Source organism: Oryctolagus cuniculus, chromosome 3 (assembly GCF_964237555.1).
Source record: "Oryctolagus cuniculus chromosome 3, mOryCun1.1, whole genome shotgun sequence".
In the NCBI taxonomy this organism is placed as follows: domain Eukaryota; kingdom Metazoa; phylum Chordata; class Mammalia; order Lagomorpha; family Leporidae; genus Oryctolagus; species Oryctolagus cuniculus.
The window spans coordinates 170,412,985-170,425,505 of record NC_091434.1 but is presented as its reverse complement, the minus strand read 5'-3'; the positions used below and the strand labels follow the sequence as shown (position 1 = coordinate 170,425,505).

Sequence of the window (12,521 nt, the reverse complement as noted above, 5' to 3'; positions counted from 1 at the left end):
TATTCAGGTGGGACCTAAATCTAATACAATTAGGCAACATTCTAATATATTATAGTTATGATATGATTATCTCTGAAAGCAAAGATCGAGCTAACTGCAATATAACAAAGTTCATAAATCATATCTCTAATTGGTAATGATTCCTAAAACCTAGGGTCCTCACACAGACTATGAAGCCTGTGGGAGACTTGTTCTGGAGTGACCCATGAGATAATAAATTATCACTTCCCAACCCTCACACTAAGAGGCTTAATGCCTGGTGCCTCAAAATCACAAATACTGATAATCTCAATACATAATATCACTGGGGAAAAGGCTATATTTGATTTGGATCCCCACGGTGAGTCTTCTGATAACCGCAGAAGGCTGAAGTTCCATTGCCAGCCTATGACTGTAATACCGAAATGACGAGTCTGCTGTCAAAGCACACTCAAGCTCATGGAGTCTCGTGAAGATTCCATAGCTGCTACTCACCAGCTCAGCTCTGGGACTAGGACATCTCCACGTGCCGCTCTCTGCTGTACTCATTTTGGAAAAGTTTCTGTTTGTTTTGGAGCACTGAGATAGTCCAAATAACTGGAGAAAATAAAGACCAAAAATACCCATTACATCATGGGTGGTGGAAGAAAAGCACTCCATTAAGAGGCAGCACCCACACAAGTCCCACTGGGATTGTGACACACTCCCCGTCTGTGACACCAGCCTCCCATATGAGTACCAATTCAAGTCCCACTGCTCCACTTCTGACCCATCTCCCTGCTAATGCTTCTAGGAAACCAGCAGAAGATGGCCCAAGTACTTGGGTCTCTACCACCCACATGGGAGACCCAGGCGGAGTTCCAGGCTCCTGGCTTCTGCCTGGCCCAGCTCTCGTCATTGTGGCCATGTGGGGAGTGAACCAAAGGCTGGAAGATAGCTCTCTCTCTCTCTCCCCCCCGTCCTTCTTCACCCCCATTTTGGAGTGCTGATTTGAGTCCTGGCTGCTCCACTTCTGATCTGGGTCTGTGTCAACACACCCAGGAAGAAAGCAGAAGATGGCTCAAGTGCCTGGACTCCTGCCATCCACGCAGGAGACCTGGATGGAGTTCCAGGCTCCTGACTTCAGCCTGGCCCTGTCCTGGCCATTGTGGCCATCTGCTGAGTGAACCCGTGGATGGAAGAGCTCTTTCACTCTCTGTCTTTAGCTCACTCTCTCTGTCACTCTGCCTTTCTAATAAATAAATCTTTTTTTTAAAGTCAATAAATGATATTGTGAAATACATTTTGATTTTGAATTTTGATGCCTTTGAAAGGCATGCAGCATAGCTTTGAGCCAGACGTCCCTTGGGAGGAAAGATTATCTGCTGATACCTTTTCCTCTTTAAAAGAATTAAGAAGCCTTCAGGTCTAACTGACAAATGTGCTAAGGACTTATGTTAGCAAGCAACCTGTGGGAATATTTCCCCCACAGAACATGGATCCACAATCATCTGAATGAGCATTCATGATTTAAGAAAGAGATTAGGATACAGTGGTAGAAAGGTAACCCTTGAATTTCCCAACTACTATAGCACTGTGTGTGAACATAACGGGTGTGGTAAGACATCCATGAACAGATGGAGGAACAGTCAGCCACCTGCATCACCGACACAGGAAACTCATTATGTGTAACTTGGTGGGCCTGTATTTCTAAGAATGAAAACCCATCGTTGGACATGGATAACTGTTAGAAGCACTACAGTATTCAAAACCACAGTTCACTTAGGAGTGACTGCAACTCCTATGTTGTTAGCCTGGGGAACTCAACATTCAGAAGATCGCCACTTTATTTCCCAATTGTACTAACACAATTAATACTCAATGGCCCAACGTGTCTGGTGGATCAGACAGCACTGCTCCATTCAAATGAAGGGAAGCTTTGGGATTTTGCAACTGGCCTAGAAGTTGACCAGACAGAACTCATTTTTAGTGCAGAGAGACATATTGAGGAACAGAACTTGTAATGTAAGTAGGAAACTGACCAAGGGGAGGGACAAAGATGGCAAGTTACCTGGAGTGACAGCAGAGTGCTGACAAAATGGGCCCTATGATTGGAGCAGCTATTGAAACAACATGCCCAAATCCAGCAACCAGGATGAGCCTTATGGCAACACAAACTGGGTAATTAGACAGCTTAAATGGAGTCTTAGGTATGATTGACATGAAGACCAGGGCTTGTCACCACAGAGGTGCGAGGTATCTACTTATGGGAGACTTGTAGACCACCCAGCCAATGAAAATGTTTAATTCAAAACTGCAACCTATTGAGATGCTCCACAGGTTAAGCACAGAGATGGGTGCTAACCATTGCTTTCCCTTAAGAATGCAACTCAGGGTTACTGGATAAATTTTTATTTTTATTTTATATACATATATTTTTTTGACAGGCAGAGTGGACAGTGAGAGAGAGAGACAGAGAGAAAGGTCTTCCTTTGCCGTTGGTTCACTCTCCAATGGCCTCCGCGGTTGGCGCGCTGCAGCCGGCGCAGCACACTGATCCGATGGCAGGAGCCAGGTGCTTCTCCTGGTCTCCCATGGGGTGCAGGGCCCAAGCACTTGGGCCATCCTCCACTGCACTCCCTGGCCACAGCAGAGAGCTGGCCTGGAAGAGGGGCAACCGGGACAGAATCCGGCGCCCCGACCAGGACTAGAACCTGGTGTGCCGGCGCCGCAAGGCAGAGGATTAGCCTAGTGAGCCGCAGCGCCAGCCACTGGATAAATTTTTAAAAAGAACTAGAACACTTCCCTCGGGGAATGGATGGGCATGGTTGTAGGGGCTCTCTCATTTGAGAAATAATATTTATTGAAGCCATCTCACCCAGAGAAAAGGAATCTGGATGCGTATGCCAGACATTTTCAAACCTGAGATAACAAAGATAAGGCCTCAAATTTATACTCCTCTGGGGCCGGCGCCGTGGCTCCCTTGGTTAATCCTCCGCCTGTGGTGCCAGCATCCCATATGGGCGCTGGGTTCTAGTCCCAGTTGCTCCTCTTCCAGGCCAGCTCTCTGCTGTGGCCCGGGAAATCAGTGGAGGATGGCCCAAGTGCTTGGGCCCTGCACCCGCATGGGAGACCAGGAAGAAACACCTGGCTCCTGGCTTCGGATCGGCATAGCTGCGGCCATAGCGGCCATGTGGGGGGGTGACCCAACGGAAGGAAGACCTTTCTCTCTGTCTCTCTCTCTCTCACTGTCTATAACTCTATCTGTCAAATAAATAAATTTTAAAAAAATTTATACTCCTCTAAGAAATAATATGGGGTGGGTAGGCAAAATAAGGCTTCCCCAAAGCTGTTCACGCCCTCACCCTGGGCACCTGCAAATAAGTTAGGTTCCATAGCCAAGGGGAAGTAAGGTTGCAGGTGGCACAGGCACTGCCATCTTCTGATGTGAGATGGGGGGATTGTCCCGCGTGGTCCGAGTAGGCCCAGTGCCATCACTTAGGTCCTTATGCACGGAAGAGGGAGGGAGAGGAGAGGGAATGAGCGCACGAGGAGGACTCAGTCAGACGTCGCCGCCTTGCAGATGGAAGAGGGTCAGGAGCTCAGGGGTGCAAGCAGGTGGGCTCCAGAGGCAGGAAGAGGCAAGGAAGTAGACTCCTCTCCATCCCAGTAAGAATGTGGCCTTTGGCACTGTGGCACAGCAGGTTAAAGCCCTGGCCTGAAGCACCGGCATCCCATACAGGTGCTGGTTCGAGACCCAGCTGCTCCACTTCCGATCCAGCTCTCTGCTGTGGCCTGGGAAAGCAGCAGGACATGGCCCAAGTCCCTGGGCCCCTGCACCCAAGTGGGAGACCTGGAGGAAGTTCCTGGCTCCTGGCTTTGGATTGGCACAGCTCTGGCCATTGCAGCCAATTGGGGAGTGAACCAGCAGATGGAAGACCTCTCTCTCTCTCTCTCTCTCTCTCTCTGCCTCTCTGCTCTCTGTGTAACTCTGACTTTCAAATAAATAAATAAATCTTAAAAAAAAAATAGAATGTGGCCTTGCCAGCACCTCGATTTTAGCCTGGGAGAAACGTGTCGACTCTGAACCTACAGAGGAGCGAGACGAGTCTGCAGTCTTCTAAGCCATTAAGTGTGTGGTGATTGAGTGCAGCCGCAGCAGGAAGCTAATACAGTATGTACAAAGGGAGGCACACAATAATTATACTGCAATCATGTCTGATTCATACTGTAATCGCGAGTCCAGAGTACTCCTTACTGTACTATAGTAATTACTGAACTACTACTAATTGCACTGCAGTACTTGTGAAGATAAAGACGTCCATGCTCAAATTCTGGAGACATTGAATTAAAGCCCTTGGAAGACATTCTTTCTATGGAGAATTGGTCTAAAGAAGACTTAGATGCCATAAATGATAAGATTGACGATGTTTCTCAATGACTCAGCAAAGACGTCAGATAAAGGTCATGGCCGCAGATCAGGGAGGCAAAAGGCTTATAAAGTTCTTTCAAAAATATGAAGCTTGTGTGGAGTTTTTAGGTGATCCAGCTGTCTGTTTAAATCAACTTCTGGGGCCAGCACTGTGGCATAGCAGGTAAAGCCGCTGTCTCCAATGCTGGCATCCCAATTAGGCACCAGTTCGAGTCCTGGCTGCTCTACTTCTGATCCAGATCCCTGCTAATGCACCTGGGAAAGCAGTAGAAGATGCCCAAGTGGCTGGGCCCCTGCACCCACAAGGGAAACCTGGATAAAGCTCCTGGCTCCTGGCTTCGGTCTGGCCTAGCCCTAGCCATTGTGGACATTTGGGGAGTGAACCAATGGATGGAAGATCTCTCTCTCGCTCGCTCTCTCTCTCCTTCTTTCTCTGTAACTCTGCCTTTAAAATAAAATAAATCTTAAAAGAAAAATCAGTTGCTCATTGGATACTGAAAACGACTGGTATCTGCATGTACATTTTGGTCTGATTCTGCAGTGCTATAAGACTAGGCTTTGCTGTCAAACCAGGAGGGATGCTTTTTTGTGGAAGACTTTGCCCTTGGAAGCCTAGGATGGACTGGGCTATTACAGTTCATTCCAGCAGGCCCAGAATTACTGCCATCAGCATGGTAACTCCATGATGATATATGTTATTTGCACCTGCTATTGGCAAGACCCCAGGGAAGCCTGACGCCGCGGCTGGTTATGTCTGCAAGACCAGCAGGTAGGAGGACGCAGCCTGGATGCCAGGAGCATCCGAGAATCGACACCTCCCTCCACTCTCGCTCCCCCACCCCTCAGAAGCACCGGCATCCCATACATACTCATCCCATACAGTGCTCATGTAGGTATAGAATAAGGGAGGTGTGGGATGGACAATGGGAGAACGGTGGCATTGACTGCTTTCTCTGTGCACCTGAACTTTTGAGATATGTAAATATCCTTGGCTAACCCTGCAAGGAAAGTACTGGCCATGCAGAAGGGAGAGGCATAAAACAGTTCTGAAGGCAGCTGGGTGGTAAAGGACAGAGGGCAAGCTGGTCTCTTGGAGATTTGCCCCCAACGAATCTATCTGAACACCCCAAGTTTGACAGCATGCGTGGAAATCAAACACAGAAGCCATGGTCTTGCAGAGAGAAAGCTTATTAAGAGGCAGCTGAGCAAGGAGTTGGGAGGGATGCTGACCTCTGACCTCCTGCTCAGCCTTTGCTAGAGGCAGTTTGGGGAAGGCAGCGAGGGGTCGAGGCAGGGAGCTCGTGAGTCCATCAAGAGACACAGTCTCTGTCCTTTCCCACGTGTTGGGGCAGGTCTGCCCCATGCTCAGAAAATGGCGGCCTTGGCCCCAAGCTGCACCCTGGTGGTGGCACAGGCACAATGTGCTGACCGGTTTTGACTGTTTTTTATTTTAATTTTATTTTTCATACAAATTTCATGTATTTCATATATATACAGATTTAGGAACATAGTGATACTGCCCCCGCATCCCACCCTGCCCGCTCTCCAACCCTATCTCCTCCTCCCTCTCACATTCCCCACTGTTAATTTTTACAAAGATCTACTTTCAGTGTCCTTAATGATCGTATAGACCCTACCCTAATTAAAAGGGTTCAACAGTACTACGAAGAGAGAGAGCGAGAGAGAGCGAGAGAGAGCGAGAGAGAGCGAGAGAGAAAACACCATTCCTCAGTGGAAGAGACAAGGGCTGTAAATAATCATTGAATCTCAAATGTCTACTCCATTATACTTAAATAAGTCAGTCTCAAAAAGATAGACATCATAGGTTTTCCCTGAACCCAGGTACCTCAAATGTAATGTACTGGAGTGAAATTGACTGGTTTTGTAGGGAAATTTCAACAGTGTTTCCTACTATTTTGCAAGACAAGCTTCAGGTTTTGACCGGCTTCCAGCTTCTTGGCCCTGTGGGGTGTGGTTTTACTCCTCCCTGCTTTCTTCTTTGGCTTCTGGTAGCTGAATTGTCTTGTGGGTTTTTTAAAATATATATATTTTAACTTATTTAACTCCACTGTATTTGGGAAAAAAAAAAAAAAACACAGACACAGACACAGATCTTCCATCTGCTGCTTCACTTCCCCAGTGCCTGCCACAGCCAGGACTGCCTTTAAAATAAACGAGTAAACTCATCTCACAAATAACAGTAATTGGTAGGGCTGCCCTGCTGCCCTTCCTCTCCCTCCTGCCAGCCAGGGAGCTGCCTTTGCCAAGCTGAGTGACGGGGGTGCAGAGGCTACAGTTAGCCATCCTGGTCTTGAAAGAGATTCACCCACACCCCCCAGAGTGGGGCAGCGTTGGCCTTGACTTAGGAACCCTGCAAGGTGCCGCACTGCACGACTTAGGTTCTAGTGCCAGCGTCTGCGGCCCCCGTGTGGCTCACTGCTTACCAGGGACAGGGGGCTTCCTCCCCGAGGGCCACAGAAGGCCCACAGAATCATCTGATCTGGCCCTGCCAAGGCAGCCACAGGCAGGACCGGGAATTCAGTCAATCCACAGCAGGCTATTTTATTTATGTTATTTGCACCTGCTATTGGCAAGACCCCAGGGAAGCCTGACGCCGCGGCTGGTTATGTCTGCAAGAGCAGGTGGGAGGACTCAGCCTGAATGCCAGGAGCATCTGAGAATCGATGGTGGTAACTTCGTATGGCCCACGAGAGATGTTCTAAATAGCCCAGGGACTCTTGCAAGAGAAAGCCTCTCCGGCCGCGAGGACCCGTCTGGGTCTGATTTCCTCACGGGTAAGCTGGAATCACGGACGTTTCTCAGCAGAGAAGGGGCTCCACGTCAGAAGAGCTTGGGATTCTTTTCAGCATGCTTATACTTTCTGATCTCTTTGGGAAAAAAATCCAAAGTAATTCTGTAACACCCATCACCCAATCCTAAATGATTGCAATCACCCAGTCCTAAAGGATTGCAAATGTCCCAGGCAAACACATAATCTGATAAACTAGCTCAGGAACTGCGGCATCTGAAAGTTGTTACAGAACAGACTTACAAGGCGGGAGGGTGGTCTCATCCCTTTCCTGGCCTTGGAAACCGCCTACCGATTTGAGGTGTGATCTGAAAACCCCATCCCGCACCGCGAGCAGGGCCCAGCCGACTAGGTGCAGGTCATGCTATTAGGTGCAGGTCATACTGTGACCGGCAGAGGGCAGCACATGTCTATCTACCAGACTTGTTAAAGGGAGCTAGCTTTAACCAAGCCTGCTCGGCCACATCAACAGTGAAGGCCGTTTAGAACACACTCTGGAACGCAAGCTCAAGTCCAGAGGGAAACCAAGGCAATGTTTGGGGTACAGGAAAATCTCTTTGCCTCCTCACCACTTCCCAGTCTGTGTCCATCTGTTGCTTTTTGAAATGTTAGGGGTCTGGCAGTGTTGGGCCCCTCCCCAGATGCACTGACTCAGAATCTGCAGGGTCATGGCGGTCCCAGGGGTTCCTCTTCACCTTGACGTCGGGAGCAGTGGCAGAACCGCCCCTTCCCAACATACACGTGGCACCCAGAAGCCAACCCTAAAACACCCCTGGTTCTCAGCTTTGCGAGAGGAGGGCACTTAGTGAGGCCTGAGGTCGCCTCTTCGGGCAACTGGGTGACCTCACAGCGCCTTTTGTCTTCAAGTGATGACTGAGCAAGGGAACGCTAGGGCAAGATGGCCCAAAAGGGATTAAAAACCTGTTCGCTGGTTTGCATAAACATATAAATATATGGCTTTCCAGTCTAAGGCTTCTGTGTTACTTATTTGCACTGGGGAGGCAGTGGAAAGAAATATCAGCACTTGTTTGGGTCACTGTCAGAACAGGGAGCACCTTGCAGGCTTCTTCCTGGGGGTCCAAGGATCTTCGAGGAAGGGCCTTGTCCAGCTGATTCCACTCCAGGTCCACGTCTTTGTGTTCTCTCTGGGAAGCTGCTGTTAGCTTGCCATTGACGGGTGAGTAAGCAAAGATTAAGCAAACATGGCTGGGGAAAGACCACTGCTCTGAGCTGCCCCAGGAATATTTGTCCTTCTGCAGCCTTGGGGTTTGTGAGTAGTAGACCCAGAGTTGTTTTGGTGAGACCAGGCTTCCCAGTACCTTCCCCTGGGTCCTTGTGAGTGGTTGTGAGTGGCTCCCAGGCCCAGTGTGGTGGCAGAGGCCCTGTGGGCAGAATGGCTGTCACCGTGGGAGCCTGTCATGATGCTGTGTGTGTCGACAGCACTGACCTGGAGGCCACACAGCCTTCTCGAAGGTGCCGTGGGATGGAGCACCGAGCGCTGTGAGACACGCTGAGACTGATGGCAGAGGCAGGGTCTGCTGCCGTCTCTCCCCTCCTCCCTCAGTCCTGCTCTCAGGCTTTGCCTCCCCCCCCCCCCCTTTTTTTTTCAGATGAAAGGAAACAGAGCCTAAGAGAAAGACATGCACTGGCTGAATTTCCTTCCTCCGGGTGAGCGGGTGAGCGACCGGGAGGCCGTGAGGAGCCCAGACCCAGGGCCTGCCCGGCTCCAGCTGTGCCCTGGAGGTATGGAGCTCTTGGTCCCTGCTTCCTCTCCCTAGGTGCTTCTTATCCCCTCTGATCTCTATTAGAGCAAGAACTCGTTGTATCCACAGGGCCTATTACCCTGTCACTCCCCCAGGGCCTCCTCCCTGGTCCCAGTCCCCATGGGTTCTCCGCTCCCTTCTTCATAATTAAAACCACTGAAACCTTACTGACAAAGATTCTTTGCTTGGCCAGACTTTGGTCAGTCCTCTAAATCTTCTGCTAGGCCCATCTGTAAAACCCTGCCTTGTAAAATCCAGTGTTATTAAAGAAACCTGCTAAATCAGTTTGGTAAAAACTCCCTATTCTCACTATCTGACATTCTCAATATCTAATCAGACTTGTTATTCACCCCTCTCTCCTAGGTGACATCTGATCACCCAACCTGTCTTTAGCAAGAATCCTGTTGGGCGGGTTGGGCCAGAGACCCCCTCACCCCTGGATCCTTCCTCTTAGAACTTTGCCGTTCACTGACTCACCCTGCCCCTGGGCCATCAATCCCACTTGAGCCCAGTCTCTGTCCCCCTCTGCGAGACCCTGTTGCTGCTGTCCCCATATCTGCAGCAATAGTCCTGAATAAAAGCTTCCTCGCCGCACTTTAACAAGTATCCTTCGATAATCTTTCCTTTAACATGATTCGCGTTGAGTCGAGTGATCAGTGGATCCAGCAGCTCCCACTTTCAGGAGATTTGCGCATAAAATCCCAGAGTTGAGCTGAAATTGTGAGAGGGAATTGGTTGAGGGAGAAGGTTGAGGGGTGAAGAGGTTTTATTATTCCATCTACAAGAATGCCTAGATTACAAGGTAGACCATATTCCGAGGAGGAGGATGCTAAGTGGGCCGCCCATTTCAAGGGGATTTGTTTCTTCCTGTGTCTTCTTGCTTTGGATTTTACCACCAAGAAAAGTGCTGGCCCTCGGATAAACACTCAACCAGTATTTCAAATGAGAAACAATTTGGAATATTGAGTGTCATCAAAACCATGGTCATGGTGGTAATGGTGGGTTCTTAGGAATACAAGACAAAGGACGGATGCCATTGACACTGAATTACACGACATCAAGGATGGTTGCTTACTTGACCTTGGGAGGCATTGCCATCAGCTTCACCACAGTGGCCGCTGAATTTGCAAGCTTTGGTTGGCTTCAGCACATTTCTTGTAAACAAGTTAAGCTTAATTTCCTAATGAAAATTGGAGAAAAGTTTAGAGAGTTTAGGTTTAGTGTTGATGACATTTGATATTATATCCCATGAAATACGGAGGGCCCCCCCCCCACATGCATGGTGAACCCAAGCCGTGGCCTTTGTGTCTGTGACTCACACTTGCAAATCTGCCTAGGAACTGAGCAGCCCCTGGTAAAACGATAAACTCTTGCCCAGGGACCAGGCCCTGAGCTGCCTTGTTTCCACCAGGGGCTGGGAAAATGCAGTGTGGATGGGAAGTGCAGGTCCTTGTGGGATGAATGCAGCCAGAGTCTGCTGCTTTCTGAGTTCTCCCAGAAGCATCACTTGGGCGCGCTAAGGACAGGAAATGCTGGCCAGCAACAGGTGTGGGGAGAGGAAGCAGCCTCTGTCACTGGGCACCACAGTGTGCTCCCATCATCGCTGTTGGTTTGGAGGTCGGACACGGCCTGGACCGCGCATAGTGACCGCTCTGCCATTGCTGAGGTTCTCCACGTTCATGGCCGACTTTGCCTTTCTGCCCATCCGGGTCTTTCCTCGATCGAGCTCCAGCTTCCGTGTTCTTGCTCACGTGAGGCCCTGCTCAGCCGTGTCCGGTGTTCCCGAGAAGTTAACCACTACCCCTCTCTGTGCTTCGCAGCATCTCACTCAGGGCATCCGTACCGTGATGAGCCGTACACGCTTTTCTCCTCTTCTGTAGGCTGGAGGCTTCCTGCGAGCAGGAACCAAACGTGGTCACATCTCCCAGCACAGTTCCTGTCACAACGAAGACAGGATTGGTTCGTGAAGAAATGAATGAATGGGGAAGTACAGGTACAGTTCCAGTGGCAGGGACGGGTGAGAATGAGATGACAGATACGTTCAAATCATAAGTGCACCTCCATTTTGGTTTGGAAGAGACATTGCTGGGTCTTTATACTGATAACCATGAAGATGGTATCAGGTGAATGAGCGACCCAGCTGCGGTCTTGAGAATTACTATACCTATTATATAGATAGCGAATCTAGCAAGAATCCTGAGAGGCTGTCGCATGTACAGGGGGACAAGGTAGTTCCGGGCAGCCCCGGGAGCCTCCTTGCATGTGGATATCATCCATCCCCTGGACAGAGGCATGATGGGACATCTGGGATCAACAGTCAGTCCCATAATCCAGACTTCTGATCCAGGGATAAAACGAGAAGGAGAGGTGACTCCTTGTTTCTGCAGGTGGGGAATCTCCCTGCGAGAGAAGCAGGGAGCACTGTCCCGACTGTGTCTCTGAAGCAAAGACGCAGGGGCCTGGCTCCCAAGGGAAGGGGCCTCCCAAGTCGTTCTCCTCCCTAGGCCAGCGAGAACAGTTCCGAGTTTCAGGAATGAAGTGCCTATGTGACACTGAAAGACGAATTCAAGATCGCTTCCAGGAACTAACAGGGCCACTCCAGACAGCTCGTGCTGCAATAAAAAGAATTTTCGCTATGGTTGGGAGAGGGCTTTCCTGAGCACAGCCTTCCAGTGGCCTGTTCGACCATGGTGATGACCCCTTTGGGAGGCGGGACGCTGGGAGGGAAAGTAAGGCTGCAGCTGCTAAGATCCCAAGCAGCAGGGCTCCAGCCTATGACGTGGCAAAGAGCACACGCTGGACATTTAAGCAGGTCGGACATCAGCAAATCTGTGACGCCCAGGGCCTGAGGCCCGAGGAACCAGCAAGGCTGGGAGAACACCAGGAATCCCAGGGAAGTTAGGGGCCAGCCATCTCGCTTATCACAGACAGAATCAGGGGCCGAAGAAACCTTTTTGTGATCTTCAAGGACAGTTTGTTCCCAGCAAGCAAGAAGGGTCTATTTTAATTTATTTGAAAGGAAGAGTTACAGAGAGAGGGGGAGAGGAGAGAGAGAGATCACCCACTCACAGGGGCACTCCCCAAATGGCTGCAGCTGGGGCTGGGCCAGGCTGAAGCCAGGAGTCAGGGACTCCATCCTGGTCTCCCACATGGGTGGCAGAGACCCAGGCACTTGGGCCATCTTCCACTGCCTGCCCAGGCCATTAGCAGGAACTGGATCAGAAGCAGGACAGTAGGGACTCAAATGGATACCCATATAGGATGTCCCAAAGGGTGGCTTAACCTGCTGGACACAGCACTGGCCCCACAAATAAATATTTTTAAAAAAGTTATTCCTGACAAGAGACCCCTATCACATTTTTAAAGGATTTTTTAAAAAGATTTATTTATTTACTCGAAAGTCAGAGTTACACAGAGAGAAGGAGAGGCAGGGAAATAGAGAAGAGGTCTTCCATCCGCTGGTTCACTCCCAATTGGCCGCAACAGCTGAAGCTGCACCAATCTGAAGCCAGGAGCCAGGAGGCTCATCCGGGTCTCCCACACGGGCCCAAGGAGTTGG

The 12,521-nt window shown here is 49.9% G+C and overlaps 1 long non-coding RNA gene across 6 annotated transcripts in view; it reads left to right on the top strand.

Moving 5' to 3' along the window:
• Positions 1-11,102, top strand: part of LOC103348646 (uncharacterized) — a 105,799-nt gene extending 94,697 nt beyond the window's left edge. Inside the window, exons 6-7 of one of the 6 annotated variants that reach the window (XR_011387472.1) lie at positions 8,810-8,942; positions 10,843-11,102. This is a non-coding gene — a long non-coding RNA (uncharacterized lncRNA). Of the gene's footprint in view, positions 1-8,809; positions 8,943-9,325; positions 9,631-10,842 lie in introns of those variants that run through there. The other 5 variants (XR_011387463.1, XR_011387464.1, XR_011387467.1 and 2 more) reach the window with 5 other exon arrangements.
• Positions 11,103-12,521: the final 1,419 nt, after the last annotated feature.